This window comes from Arvicola amphibius, chromosome 8 (genome assembly GCF_903992535.2).
Source record: "Arvicola amphibius chromosome 8, mArvAmp1.2, whole genome shotgun sequence".
Lineage (NCBI taxonomy): Eukaryota > Metazoa > Chordata > Mammalia > Rodentia > Cricetidae > Arvicola > Arvicola amphibius.
This window is the reverse complement of record NC_052054.1, coordinates 129,846,014-129,858,684: the sequence shown is the minus strand read 5'-3', so window position 1 is coordinate 129,858,684 and position 12,671 is coordinate 129,846,014.

Here is a 12,671-nt window from a genome sequence, read left to right as displayed (position 1 = left end):
TGAGGTTTCAGAATTGTAGCAGTAGCAGGATATAGAGTTTGCCAGAAGCAGATGGTTGGTGTTCAAAGAGCCAAGAACCTTGTCTTCCCTGGAGACATTTTTCATGAAAAGTCATGGTCTAGGAAGGCTAGGTTAAGATGGAAGGAGTTGAGTTTATAGCATCCAGAATATAGATACTTTTAGTATCTTTTAGTAGTTTTGTGGCTTGTGGTGTGGCATTTGGAGTACAGGCCCCCAGTTCAGAGGCACTGACAGCTCTGGCTTACAGAAGCAGAGGTGTGTTTAAGGGGGCAGTGCCCGTACCTTCCTAAGAGTTGCTGCAGAATTCAGCTGGGCCCAAAGCACAGCATCAGAGAGTACCCTGCTCCCCCTCCAGAGCTGGGGCTTTTTTCCAGGAGCCGCCTCCAGTCCTGGCTTCGATACTGAACCTTAATTCTCAGCCAGTATCACCCTCACTTCCTAAGGCAGACTTTGGTATCCCGCCCCAGTTTTCTGTTTTCAGTCAGATGACGCACACACCTTTGTAAATAGCTTGCTCAAAAGTCGAACTTTGACCTTGAAATGACTGTAGTCCTTGGCCAAAGAGATTTGAGCAATAAAACCTTTTACATGCACAGTGAGACATTTTTTTTTAACAAGAACTTTGCATTTTATTTCATTTGAGTGTGTGTTTCTCCCACCAGAGGACCAGGGAAATAATCAGGACACAGAGAATGTAATGTACCCTTGGTCAGATTCAGCTCCTTTATTGTTCCAAGCAGGGTTTTCCCTGGCCAGAAAGTCCTGGGAATTTGCCTTATGTGTTCAGTGCCTACCTCAACTCCTTCACTTCCTTACACTCAGCAGAATGGCACTATTGTCAGGGGTGATTTCCAGGACAGTCCCAGAAGTCAGTTCCCAGCCTGGGTGTCAGCACTGAGAGCATTTTCATTGTTCCCAAATAAAGTCCTAAGGCAACGACTAACTCATTAGAACCCCACAAATATAGAAATAGAGGTCAGATGTCAGATTTTATAACAGCCCCGAAAGGTACATAGGTTTCATTATTAATTTTTATTAAGATAAGTAAATGGAGGCACAGAAAGTCTGTCCCAGATCTTCAGGGAATGAGGGGCAGAACCTAACTGAGATCCCCATGGTACCCAGCTCCATGGAGATGCCTCAAGCTCCAAGGCACAACATTTCCACTAGATGTTCATGAAGTGGTGTTTGATCACACATTTCCTCCCTGAGGCAAACAGATGGAAATGCAACCTGCAGTCAGGATTACTTGGTGAATATTAAGTGCAAACAAAAAGGAATTAGTGTTTCTTAATGAAGAGTTCTTCAGCTAAGAGTGCTTGAGAAAGATTCTCCCCCCCACTGAGGAAACGCACTAGCCAGAGGTGACTAGAATCTTCGGTGTTAGGGACAGAACAGATTCTGGTCCTCTTCCTCATTGTGTCACTCAGAGGATTTTCTATTAACCCTTTGCTTTCCCGTTGGTGCTAATGTCAGTGATGGCGGCCACTGTTTTAAATATAATTTGCAGGCCCGGAGAGGGACCACCGACATTCCACAACTCCCCCTGCCACCAGCACACTTCCTGCTCTTCCTGCAGGGGTTATTCTCCCCAGATACTGCCTCTCTCGTCCTGTCCCTTCCCAGCTTGCACCCAGAATCCTTCCCCCCTCCCCCTGCCTCATCCTCCCATCTTTGGGGACACAAAATCCCACAGCTCACCCTGTTTGGGCTCTGGGGACCTGGAATTGAGTGCACCCAGGCCTGTGGGAGGTCCCCTCCTTCATTTGACTGCCCAGGGCAAGGTAGGCCTTTGTCTGAGAGCTGCTTGGCCTGCAAGGGGACCTGACAGTCTGCCAGAGGATCCATCATTCTTTGGGGTGAGTGAGGAGTGAGTGCCCGAACTGCAGCAGCTGCCCGGAGAGGGACCACCGACATTCCACAACTCCCCCTGCCACCAGCACACTTCCTGCTCTTCCTGCAGGGGTTATTCTCCCCGGATACTGCCTCTCTCTTCCTGTCCCTTCCCAGATTGCACCCAGAATCCTCCCCCCCTCCCCCTGCCTCATCCTCCCGTCTTTGGGGCCACAAAATCCCACAGCTGAGCCTGTTTGGGCTCTGGGGACCTGAAATTGAGTGCACCCAGGCCCGTGGGAGGTAATGAACCAAATGGACTTAACAGACATCTATAGAACACTCCACCCAAATAGGAAAGAATATACCTTCTTCTCTGCGGCTCATGGAACCTTTTCGAAAATTGACCATATACTTGGTAACAAAGCAAACTTCCACAGTTACAAAAAATATTAGTAACCACCTGTGTCTTATCGGATCACCATGGATTAAAATTAGAATTCAACAACAATGCTACCACCAGAAAGCCCACAAACTCATGGAAACTGAACAGTCAACTACTGATCCACACCTGGGTCAAGGAAGAAATAAAGAAAGAAATTAAAGTCTTTCTTGAATTTAATGAAAACAAAGACACAACATACTCAAACCTATGGGACACAATGAAAGCAGTGCTAAGAGGAAAGTTCATAGCACTAAGTGCCCACTTAAAGAAAACGGAGAAAGCACTCATTGGTGACTTAACAGCACACCTGAAAGCTCTGGAAAAAAAAGAAGCAGACTCACCTAGGAGAAGTAGAAGACTGGAAATAATCAAACTGAGGGCAGAAATCAACAAAATAGAAACACAGCAAACAATCCAAAGAATCAATGAAACAAGAAGCTGGTTCTTGGAGAAAATCAACAAGATTGACAAACCCTTAGCCAAACTAATCAATAGGAAGAGGGAGAACACGCAAATTAATAAGATCAGAAATGAAAAGGGGGACATAACCACAGACACAGAGGAAATTCAGAGAATCATTAGATCTTACTACAAAAGCCTGTATGCCACAAAATTGGAAAATGTAAAAGAAATGGACAGTTTTTTAGATAAATACCATATACCAAAGTTAAACCAGGACCAGGTAAATGCTCTAAATCGTCCTGTTAGTCGCGAAGAATTAGAAACTGTTATCAGAAACCTCCCTACCAAAAAGAGCCCAGGACCAGATGGTTTCAATGCGGAATTCTACCAGAACTTCCAAGAAGACCTAATACCTATACTCCTTAAGGTATTTCATAATATAGAAACACAAGAGTCACTGCCAAATACCTTCTATGAAGCTACAGTTACCCTGATACCTAAACCACACAAAGACTCAACCAAGAAAGAGAATTACAGGCCAATCTCACTCATGAACATTGACGCAAAAATTCTCAATAAAATACTGGCAAACCGAATACAAGAACACATTAGAAAAATTATCCATTACGATCAAGTAGGCTTCATCCCAGAGATGCAGGGCTGTTTCAACATACGAAAATCTATCAATGTAATCCATCATATAAATAAACTGAAGGAAAAAAACCATGTGGTCATCTCATTAGATGCTGAAAGAGCATTTGACAAAATCCAGCACCCTTTTATGATAAAAGTTTTGGAGAGATTAGGGATACAATGGTCATTCCTAAATATAATAAAAGCTATTTACAGCAAGCCGACAGCTAACATCAAATTAAACGGAGAGAAACTCAAGGCTATCCCACTAAATTCAGGAACACGACAAGGCTGTCCACTCTCTCCTTATCTCTTCAATATAGTGCTTGAAGTTCTAGCAATAGCAATAAGACAACATAAGGGAATCAAGGGGATTCAGTTTGGAAAGGAAGAAGTTAAACTTTCATTATTTGCAGATGATATGATAGTATACATAAGCGACCCCAAAAACTCCACCAAAGAACTCCTACAGCTGATAAACTCCTTCAGTAACGTGGCAGGTTACAAGATCAACTCCTAAAAATCAGTCGCCCTCCTATACACAAAGGATAAGGAAGCAGAGAGGGAAATCAGAGAAGTATCACCTTTCACAATAGCCACAAATAGCATAAGATATCTGGGAGTATCTCTAACTAAGGAAGTGAAGGATTTATTTGACAAGAACTTTAAGTCTTTGAAGAAAGAAATTGAAGAGGATACCAGAAAATGGAAGGATCTCCCCTGCTCGTGGATTGGGAGGATCAACATAGTAAAAATGGCAATTCTACCAAAAGCAATCTATAGATTCAATGCAATCCCAATCAAGGTCCCATTAAAATTCTTCACAGAGATTGAGAGGACAATAATCAACTTTATATGGAAAAACAAGAAACCCAGGATAGCCAAAAAAATCTTATACAATAAAGGTACTTCTGGAGGCATTACCATCCCTGACTTCAAACTCTATTACAAAGCTACAGTATTGAAAACAGCTTGGTATTGGCATAAAAACAGAGAAGTCGACTAATGGAATCGTATAGAATACCCGGATCTTAAACCACAAACCTATGAACACCTGATTTTTGATAAAGGAGCCAAAAGTACACAATGGAAGAAAGAGGGCATCTTCAACAAATGGTGCTGGTATAACTGGATGTCAACCTGTAGAAGAATGAAAGTAGATCCATATCTATCACCATGCACAAAACTCAAGTCCAAATGGATTAAAGACCTCAATATTAATCTGAACACATTGAGCTTGATAGAGGAGAAAGTGGGAAGTACTCTACAACAAATGGGCACAGGGAACCGTTTCCTGCGCATAACCCCAGCTGCACAGACATTAAGGGCAACATTGAATAAATGGGACCTCCTGAAGTTGAGCAGCTTCTGTAAAGCAAAGGACATTGTCACTAAGACACAAAGGCAGCCTACTGATTGGGAAAAGATCTTCACCAACCCTGCAACTGACAAAGGTCTGATCTCTAAAATATATAAGGAACTCAAGAGACTAGACGGTAAAATGCCAATTAACCCAATTAAAAAATGGGGCGCTGAACTGAACAGAGAATTCTCAACAGAAGAAGTTCGAATGGCCAAAAGACACTTAAGGTCATGCTCAACCTCCCTAGCTATCAGGGAAATGCAAATCAAAACAACTTTGAGATATCATCTTACACCTGTCAGATTGGCTAAAATCCAAAACACCAATAATAACCTTTGCTGGAGAGGTTGTGGGGTAAGGGGTACACTCATCCATTGCTGGTGGGAATGCAAACTTGTGCAACCACTTTGGAAAGCAGTGTGGTGGTTTCTCAGGAAATTCGGGATCAACCTACCCCAGGACCCCGCAATTCCACTATTGGGAATCTACCCAAGAGATGCCCAATCATACAACAAAAGCATATGCTCATCTATGTTCATAGCAGCATTATTTGTAATAGCCAGATCCTGGAAACAACCTAGATGCCCTTCAGTGGAAGAATGGATGAAGAAACTGTGGAATATATACATGCTAGAATACTACTCAGCGGTAAAAAACAATGACATCTTGAATTTTGCAGGCAAATGGATGGAAATAGAAAACACTATTCTGAGTGAGGTAACCCAGACCCAAAAAGATGAACATGGGATGTACTCACTCATAATCGGTTTCTAGCCATAATTAAAGGACATCGAGCCTATAAATTTGGGATCCTTGAGAAGATAATAAGAAGGTGAACTCCCAAAAAAAGATATAGTAATCCTCCTGGATATTGGAAGTAGACACGATCGCCAGGCAAAATTGGGAACTTGAGGGTTGGGCGAGACTGGGCCAAGGGAAGATGGGGAGAGAAAAGTGTGAAGGGGAGAATGGGGGGAGCTCGGAGGAATGGGGTGCTTGGGATATAGGAAGGGTGGATATGGGAGCAGGGAAGCATATATCTTAATTTAAGGAGCTACCTGAGGGTTGTCAAGAGACTTGACCCTAGAGGGGTTCCCAGGTTTCCAGGGAGACGCCCCCAGTTAGTTCCTTGGGCAGCTGAGGAGAGGGAGCCTGAAAAGGCCAGTTCCTATAGCCATACTGATGAATTTCTTGCATATCACCATAGAACCTCCACCTGACGATAGATGAAGAAAATGACAGAGCCCCACATTGGAGCACCGGACTGAGCTCCCAAGGTCCTGATGAGGAGCAGAAGGAGAGAGAACATGAGAAAGAAAGTCAGGATCGTGAGGGAACCTCCAGCTGGCGACAGATGGGGAAGGTGACTGAGCCCCACATTGGAGCACTGGACTGAGCTCCCAAGGTCCTGATGAGGATCAGAAGGAGCGAGAACATGAGGGAGAAAGTCAGGAACGTGAGGGGTGCGTTCACTCATGGAGACGGTGGGACAGAACTAAAGGGAGATCACCAACTCCAGTTGGAATTGGACTGATGGATCATGCGACCAAACCCGTCTCTCTGAATGTGGCCAACAGCGGGGGCTGACTGAGAAGCAAAGGACAATGGCGCTGAGCTCTGATTCTTCTGCATGGACGGGCTCTGTGGGAGCCTTCTCAGCTTGGTCGATCACCTTCCTGGACCTGGGGGGAGTTGGGAGGACCTTGGACTTAGCATAGAGTGGGGAACCCTGATGGCTCCTTGGCCTTGAGAGGGAGGGAGGGGAGGTATGGGTGGAGGGAAGGGGAGGTAAGGGGGAGAAGGAGGGGAGGGAAGGGGGAGGAGGAGCGGAGGGAGGGGGGAGGAGGAGGGAAGGAGATGGAAATTTTTAAATATAAAAAAAATAAACCATGAGATAAATAAATAAATAAATAAATAAATAAATAAATAAATAAATATAATTTGCAAGCATCGACTGCAGCTAGACTCTAATCTGTTGGTTATCTGGAAGCTTATTAGCCAGACTTCCCTGAAGTAGGCTTCTGCTTTAGCTTTTAGCTATCTGGCCTTGCCCTTTCGCCTTGATTTTGCTTAGTTTAACTATAAACTCGGAGATACTTGGATGTAGTTTTTGCTGGCTTGTTGCTGCTGCCTGGGTGCAGTCCCCGTTTCCCGGGGTGGGGAAGGGACGGGGAGATTGAGAAGAAGCCAAGTCAATGGCACAAACTCTGGGAGATTCCAATAAAGAAGCTCTTTTTATTTATTGTTGGGGGTTTTTATAGGGTTAGGGAAATTAAACGGCCACAGGAAAGTTTCTGGTTGGTCTTTGGAGACTGGCAGTCACTGCTGGTGTGTTGTGATTGGCTAGGAGTGCGCATCATTAGTTACTGTGCTTTTGATACGCTGATGGCTGTCTGGGCCAATGTTGTTTACTCATTGTGAGTTTGAGAGAGCTTGCTTGTGCTGTTGCCCTGCCTCACTCGACCATAAGTCTTCTGGATCTTCAAAATCAGACTTAACTCCACTGCTCATATGGGCAGGGGGAGGGGAGATATATCAAGTCAGTGATTGTCTAACATGTCCCTGGAATTTAGAACTCAGGTCTGATATTTTATTCTATCTTTTTAAAGCTATCTGAAATCAACTGTTCAGGTTTTTTTTTTAAAGAACATTTTCTTAAAAAATATCTTTATTGTACAAAACTATTGCAAATTTAGAAAACAAGCAAATGAATAAAAACCAAGAAACATATTGTACACAGAAATTAACTAGATCCAAACAAGACCCTACAACTCAATGAATGTCTATACAGTTAAAGCAGCCATTTGTAAGGGAAGCTGTGGAGCTTCACATGGGATTTATTTTTGCACTATTGGGTGCAGTTTTATGCACGTGTCTACAACTAAAAAAGAAAACATCCACAACATAGTTAAAAACTAGAGAAAGAATTATCTTTTTTATCTTCTTTCATACTCATGTTCAATACCTGCACTCAGTCCTTCCTCACCATTGATAGTTAGCCTTTCTTGTTCTCTTTCCTATATGTTATATTGTATCACACACACACACACACACACACACACACACACACACACACTACTGACTAGATTTGGAATATGAAGGAGAACATGTGGTTTGAGAATTTTAATTTTTTTTCCTGGAGCTGTGTGGGAGGAGTGGGTGACATTAAAATGCCGGAGCTCTTCCGAACTATGAAAAACCTAGGCAGAAACAGGAAGACCTTTTAAAATAATGGCACTTTTAAAAAAATCACATGATGTTGTGAGTTATTAGGTCTATTAGTTATTAAGGGGAAAAAAATGTTAGGGAAAGAAACCTTAAAAAAAAAAACCTGACTTTTCATGTCTTTCTTCTCAACACCAGTTTGGATGTAGGAATACAGTTCTCAGTCACCTTTCCACTACTTATGCCTGGATGCATAAGTAGTTCAAAAATTGCTTCAAAGTCAGAGACTATGCTGAGCATGTTAAACATTTCGTGTTGGCTGCTTTTCGGTTGCTGTAATAAAATACAATGACCAAGGCAGCTGATAGGTGTTTGATTGGTCATATGCCTTCAGTGGATTAGAGCCCACTGTGGCAGAGTGAAGGCATGGTAGCAGGAAGAGCTGAGAGCTCCCATCTCAACCCACAGGTCAGTGGCAGAGAATACAGTGGGAATAGCACACGTCTCTTGAAACCTGGAGGTTCATCTCCTATGACACGCCTCCTAATCCTTTCCAAATAGTTCCACTAATTTGGAACAAGTATTCAAACACAGGAGCCTATGGGGCTCCTTCTCACTCATTCTACCACAGATATAATATATAACATATAACGGTATGAACATTATAGCTATGCTTTAAAAAATAATAGAAATGCCAAATAGAATATAAAAGCAGCATTGCCACGATAATTCTAATATTCAAAATATATTTTATATGAAAGCTTGGTTACTCTAAAACACAAGAACCAATCTTAAGAGAAAAGGGGAAGTATTTCAAACAACCTCTAGTCATTCTTAATTGTCTAGTAACTAACTGTAGGGCCTAGCTGGTTCACCAAAAATAAAAGTCTTTGTTATCTAGTGAAAGTCATGTGCATTGAGAGATAAAATCATCCCAGAGACAGTCAGGAAACCTTTGTCCCTCAGCGAAGCCCAGTGATGGAACCAAATCTTGGATAAGGAGAAAACAGGAAGAAGGGAAGTTCACAGTCCATACCACTGCACATCCTGATGTGCCCTTCATGGCAAGCATGCCACCTCATGCCTCCTAATGTATATGCAGTAATGTGGAAATGAAAAACAAGTAAAAACATGATCTATTGCTTCTGCTCATCTTTCTCCCTTGTCCACCCTTACTTGGCCTGCCATCAGCTCTGGGAGTTTATTGGACTTCCTCTCTCTGTCTTTCAATGGGTGCCTGTAGATCAAATGTGGCTGAATACTAGCCTGGATGCATCTCTGTCTACGACCTATCAGGTCACTCTACCCCCCATCTGGTCTCCATACAGCTGACCACACCTGTAAGTAGTTCCTTTATTAAGGTTTAAACTCTTAACTCAGGGTAAGCAGGTCGTACGGTTCAGTCTAGAAACTGAGTTATAGAAACCGCAAAGCTGGAAACCATCCATTTTAGGTCAGGTCATTTGCAAAACCTAATCTTGAAAACTTAGCCAGCCCTGCACACGGATGTTGATTAGGTACAAACATGCAAAGAATGGTTTTCTCATGGTTAAGTTTTTATTTTACCGTGTAGAGCCGGAACAAAAAAGGGGTATCAGAGTATGAGTTAGAGCCTTGAAGAATGAATTCATTGTTCATCCATCTGAACCATAATTTAAGAAAAGACTCAAAATGTTGGCCAGATAAGCATATTTCATAGATTCCTTGCAATTAGTGCCTTGAAGACAAAAGTACAGAAGCTTTCATTGCATTCAGCAAAATAGCCATACCAAAGAGAGTTTGAGAGTCAAGAAAGATTCAGTATGATTGCCACTCCTATTTCTTAACTTTGATGTAAATTATAGTCTTAGACACAAACTGAGCACCATTCTCTTCAGCTCTCACCACTCAAAATGTCCTTTGGGTGATTCTCTAAGGGAGTGGCCCAAAGAAGTTAAAAACTCTATTGGCTGTCATATTTCAGAAGGGCCGTCATCTTGTGGGGGGGTAGAGGGGGAGAAAGTGTTATTGAAATTTTTACCAACAGTAATATAACAATTTATAAGAACTCCTCTCTGACTGCATTTTGGTCATCTCAGTCTTGGATGTCACCTCTGAAGAAAAGCCACCATTTCTTCCCTGGACTCTAGAAACAAAATCCCACACATAGCGTCACTTGATAAATATATATACTGTAAACTGTTTGCTCTGTGATTACTGTGGTTCGGTTTGTAAAACTGGAGAGAAACGATTGTCATGAATATATGTGTTTGAGTGATTGACTTCTCAAATTTTATAAAGCCATGGCAGGGAAGAGATTTGTGTGGATAACCCTAAGGACTAGTGCAGTCATCACAGTGGTTCTCAACCAGGGGGTCGCGACCTCCTTAGGGGTCAAAGGATCACTTATCACCTATTCTGCATATCAGATATTTATATTATTGTTCATAACAGTAGCAAAATTACAGTTATGAAGTAGCAATGAAAATAATTGTATGGTTGGGGGCCAGCACAAGATGAGGAAGTGTGTTAAAGCGTTACAGCATTAGGAGGCTGAGAGCCACTCACTACTCTAGACAAAGAGTGAAGAAAGCCTCTGTCCTGTTTCTGCTAAAGCAAATTTGCTAATCCACCAAAGGGTATGGTAGAGGTCATGGCCCAAATATGCTGTTCTGAAACCAAATCACCACCCTGTAAATAAGAAAGCCGAAAAGTTTAAGTTTATGATGGTTTTGACAATTGTTTGTGAACAATTGTTTGCAACTAAGTTACTCCTTGCAAGTCTTATGGGTATTCTGTCTCTACAAAACCTAGGCATACTCTTTTTCTTACATTTGGGTTTATCTATTTTGTGGGCGTGTGTGTGAGCACATGCGTGTTGAGGACAGCTTGTGGAAGTCCACTCTCTCTTTCCTCCATGTAGATCCCAGGGATTGAACTCAAATCATCAGATTTGGTGGAGGGACTTTACTCATTGATCCATCTAGCCAGCTCCCTATTCATATTTTTTATTTTTTATACTCTGGAATTGGGAGATCATTTTAAGAAAGTTGAAACAAATATGTATAGATAGTAACAAGAATGCACGCTTTTGAAGGGAAAACACTAATTAAATAAGATTCCCACTGGATTGAAATAATAAAGCACTTAATAATTAATATACATACAAGGTAAAAGGAATGACTTTCTCAAATAATTTTATACAAAGGCATCATAACATTAAACTCGGTCTTTCAAAGCTTCCCTCATGAGCTCATGGATTAATGTATAAAATTTGGCATATGAAATAAATGAAATATTACCTGATAGGACTGTAGTTAGGCAATTTTTGTATTCAATATTAATAGGATTTTTGGATTTTCTGCTTATAGTACTATGCAATCATCGCTAAACAAAATGATTAATTTGAATTTGATGATTGAGAGTAGGAATTTTTTTATTTCTTAAATGATTATGGAAATTAATAGTTATTTCGGCAATCAAGAAAAAGCTTGTAAATGTAGAAGTACTTTCAGCTTAGCCTAGATTTATAAAAAATGACTTTTCTGAATATATAAATTTGAATTGGAAATATTGTGTGTGCTTTCCCTAATTCTGAAATGCTTGTGAGACTTAATATCTTCTATGAGAAGACTGCTGACCGTAGGACAGTTATTGTGTTTGTTCTCAAATATTCCCCTGAAATTTCTATTGCTAATTGGCATTCAGCCAGTTTAGGAAGCAAGGCAAACTAGTAGAAGGCAGAAGACAAGGTCTTCCTTCCTCCCTCTCTCCCCCTCTCCCTCCTCCCTCTCTTTCCCTCTCCCCTGCTCTGTTATTTTCCCTTTCCTCTCCCCCTGCTGTATTTCCCAGCCTTCTTCCCCCTGGACAGTCCCTCCTCTGACCATGTTTCCAGCTTATGACTGCAGAACCTACCATGAATTCATCTTGTGTCAGCCAGTTTCATTTTGTGGGATCTGCTTACTACATTCCTCTGTTATCTCGCTGGCCATGAAGAGAGAAACATCCTCTTGCTGTGGTTGACTCTACTTGTGTTCCCATATCCTGCAGGACCTGTCAGATCTTCCCCCATGAGTGTAATTGATTTCTTCTATTCCCTTCTCTCTGCTTGAGTTAGGTGTGTTTCTCAGATTGTTTAGATCTGAATCCTAGGACTCTACACCACTTCTGACTCAGGAAATCGTAGAATGGAAGGACTGGACAGGCTGCCATGACACAGTCTGCTAGTTTGGGTAAACTTACATAAATGGGGGCAGTTTACAAATATACATACAGTTAATTTAAATTAAGCCTTTATGTGCATTTCTCCAAATTCCATATTTTGGATTTTTGTTAACCGTTTCTCATGTTCTCTTCCCTGTGTTTTTATACGAAGCTGTCAAAATAAGTGATATCAAGTGATGTTTTCTGCACACTACTCCTTTGCTCACGCATATATAAGATTTCTCTTTGCTGTATGAGATCAAGACTCCTTAATCTGGTTCTCATAGCCCTTCCTCTGTCATTTCCCTCTTCCCATATCTTCCTAACCTTGTGACCTATGCTATGCTCCAATGTGGACTATCTGTTCCTGTCAAACTCTCTTGCTTTCTATTCTTGACATTCAATTTCCTGTTCTTTGCCGTGTGTCTTCTCTTGGGCAGTGCCACCCTTTCCTGCCGTTGGCATTGACCGTACCTAATGTAGACTAAGAATACTAACTTGCTATCCTCAATCATTATCACCCACATATGTAACTCTCTGACTCCCTCCAAGAGTCTAGTCTAAGTACTATTTATTGCCTCTTTAAATTGCTTGGAATAATCTCTTACCATCTAATAAGTCAAACTG